This window comes from Humulus lupulus, chromosome 7, assembly GCF_963169125.1.
Source record: "Humulus lupulus chromosome 7, drHumLupu1.1, whole genome shotgun sequence".
Classification (NCBI taxonomy): Eukaryota; Viridiplantae; Streptophyta; class Magnoliopsida; order Rosales; family Cannabaceae; genus Humulus; species Humulus lupulus.
The window spans coordinates 201,344,151-201,347,649 of NC_084799.1; the positions used below are offsets into that span (position 1 = coordinate 201,344,151).

The window sequence follows — 3,499 nt, forward strand, 5'->3', positions numbered from 1 at the left end:
CTGCAAAAGAAGAAAACACAAAAGTGTTAGAAATGTAAATATAATAAAATGTAGATAAGTATATTACTACTACAATTTTATTAGTTCCAAATTACCAAGTTATCAAACATATTCCTATGACTACCAGACCTGAGTTGAGAATCTGATCAAGGAAGTCATCCTCATCATCTGAGGATGAACTGAGGTCCCTCTCAGTCTGGATGGCTTTTCCTTTCCCGGACTGAGCAGGAATAGCAGATCTGTCTTGAGGCTCAGGCTGAGGCTCTCTAATGACAAGCTTGCCAGGTCTATGGGAAAGTGGAGATGGCCCAGGAGAAAACTGGTCAGTCTCCACCTCAGTGCCCACATTGGACTGATCAGTCGTGTTGTTCTCCTCAGTAGTACTTTCCACCGTGATATTTTGGTTACACGGTATCAGACCCACCATCTGAAGGTAATCTACAGTGACCAAACATTTCACGTCTTTCTCCTCGTTACTCATTTTAGCCAACGCCTTCGCTCGCTTGAACATCCCTTGAGTAGGCAAGGGTTGCTCGAACGGACCCGCATGTGTAAAGGTCAAGTTGTTGGCTTTAATGTATGATGTGAGGAAATACTCTGTATAGTATTTCCTGAGGTTCGACTTGTGCGCAATACCGCAGAGGTATTTAATCCCCTGTTTCCTATGAAAGAGGTGAAAGAAGCCCGTGTTCTTGTGGCTGGGGTTAGTCCTGAAGTTGAACAAATAGTGTATCTCATGAGGAGTGGACTCGTCCCAACCTTGCAGAAAGTAGAGAATATACAGCGCGGGCAATGCCTGGATCCCATTCGGTTCGATCTGGAATGGGGAGACGTTGAAATAATCCGCTATAGACCAGAAATAGGAGTGTAGTGGGAGTGTCGCTTCTGCGTGGATATGGTGCCTGGACCAGGCGCAGTATGCTCCGCCGGGCCTATTGGCTCTCTGATGAGGGCCCTGGCATGTCACGTTCACCCCACTCAAACCCAAAGCTTGGATGTGTTTGTGGAACGTCGCGGAATTGCGTTTTGAAGGCTGGGCAGTGAACCAGGAAGGTGATTCTTCTTGTCCCTTCCATGGTTTTTGGATGGCCAAGCGCTGGACCTCGGTGGCAAACTCCTGAGTAATTCGTCTCCGAGTGTTACTTGATTTCGACACCTGAAGAGGTGATCTCGAAGGAGCTGCAGTGTGGGCCTCACTACGTTCTACCACCTTTTGCATCGCTCTGCGGGCAACTTGTGGATCTTGGTCCTGGGGGAGTCTATTAGATTTCTTCACCCTCATCGTCGATTATGCAGCTTGTTGAAGAAACTGTTCCTCGTGAAGGAAGTACAATGTTGAACGAGGGAAGATTTGCTTGAAGCGGCGTAGGCGATCCTCAGGAGTATGACTGATCGAAGATTCGGATGAGGAATCGCTGTTTTGAGGGGTCTCGATAGACTGCGGGATGGAAGTATCGGAGTCCGTATGGTTGTCACCTCCCCTATATTCAAAGCGATTCATCTACAAAAATAAATAAAAAATGGGGAGGTGACACTACACCAAACACCCATTACCATAACACACTATTATAATAGTATTTAAAAAGAGTTATTGTACATGTGAAAAATTTCGGGCGGCAAAGTAAAATAAAATACCGCCAACCAAAATGACTAAGTTTTTCCTAGTTTCCCGTGTACCCATTTCCCCTTACCCGTTTCTTCTTCTTCAATCTTTCTCTTCACGACTAGCTCTCTCGGTCTCTCACTCCCCTTCACGAAAGACAAATCTGAGAAGGGCTTCACCGCATTCGAGTCAAGGGTTTCTCTGATTCAAGACGAAATTTCTACAGTTGAAATTTCTTGTTTCAATCCGCGAAGAACAACGAAGGAGCTTTACGGTACAGTCTCTGATTCTAATTGTTCATCACTCTAAGTTTTTACTGTAATTTCGTTTTTGGTTGTTTCATCATTGATTTAATTATTCATCAATCATATTTCTCTTTGTTAATCAATTTATATAAATTAAACTCATATATATATTCATTTTTTGGTGTGTTTTCGGATAAGAAAAAAAGTTTACATATAAGTTAAACTCATATATATATATCTGTATATAAATATATATACGTATGTGTGTGCAGCTATCGTCCTTCGTACAATGTTTCCCCGGGATCAAACATACCCGTTATCTGCAGAGAAGACGGCTCTGATGGTGCAGTGGTCCTCCAATGCATGAAATGGGGACTTATTCCCAGTTTCACTAAGAAAACTGAGAAACCTGATCACTATAAGATGGTAAAATCTTAACTTTGGCTTTGTTCAAGATGGTTTCTTTTTTTATAGATATTATAATTTTTTTTTGGTTCCTAAAATTTCAGTTTAATGCTCGATCTGAGTCCATCAGTGAAAAGGCTTCTTTTCGTTGTCTTATTCCTAAAAATTGGTGCCTTGTTTCAGTAGAAGGGTATGAGTACATCTTTTGTTAACTGTCAGCTTCTCCTAATTTATGCAGCTGTTTTCACTTGATAATTCATTGAAGTGGTTTCAGTTGACAATAAACATGACCCCTCTTACAAATTTTGACATTTTTCAGATATTCTATGAATTTGGACTCTGTTCTGCACAAATGAAGTGTCAATATTTTATAAAAAATGATGCTTTATATGGGAGTGACCGTTCACTGAGTTTTTTCTAGTATATATATATATATAGAAAGAGAGAGAAAGAGTGAATATAGGACGTATCTGGACTTGCTTGTTGTTTTAAAGTATATATTACTAAGCTTTAAATAATGCATTAAAGGTGTTTGACAGAATGCTTCAATGAGATATATGAGTAATTGCTTGTAAATGAGTAAATGGGATTCTTGGCCTTGAATCCTTTCTTAATTTGACTTTGTATGCTTCTTAATTTGGCATTGAATTGTGAGATATACGACACTTGTTTTTGTTAAAAATGATGTTTAAATACATGGTTGAAGACACTTGTTTCTTCCATGAAGGGTCTTCTAGTACTGTTATAGCCAACAAAACCCATGAAAATAACTAGTAGCTGCTCTGTCCATAAGTATAATGTCTCCGAATAACCCAACACTATATTTACAACACTGCTCTGTTTACTATTCCCTATGTCTTGTTTGGTCAGTAGATAAAAGGACCCCATATATTTCTTGTTTTGCAATTAAGAGAAGAAAAGTAATTTGTGTGCTGCGGTATGAGAAACTAGTACACAGATAATTACATATATACACACACATACATGCTCTAAGCAGGCATGTAAGTGAGTTTATTCCCCACAATAATTCTGGTGGATGAGTTGGCACATTGATTATAATATTTTCATTAACCTATAAACTATTTTTCTTTCAAGATAACAAATGAAAGTGGTGGCAAGAACTTTTACTCTATTCTGGGATAGATTTAGTACCAAAACCAATATAAATGTCTGCTTCTATGTTGGTTTTCTGCTAGCATGAACTGAAGTCTTTATAAAGCATATGTAGGGATTTGACAATTGTTAT

The 3,499-nt window shown here is 39.4% G+C and overlaps 1 long non-coding RNA gene across 1 annotated transcript; it reads left to right on the forward strand.

Moving 5' to 3' along the window:
• The first annotated feature begins 1,706 nt into the window (after positions 1-1,706).
• On the forward strand, positions 1,707-2,584 carry LOC133790134 (uncharacterized). Its single transcript, XR_009873926.1, has 3 exons — positions 1,707-1,877; positions 2,121-2,274; positions 2,358-2,584. It is a non-coding gene; the product is annotated as an uncharacterized LOC133790134 (long non-coding RNA).
• The last annotated feature ends 915 nt before the right edge of the window (positions 2,585-3,499 follow it).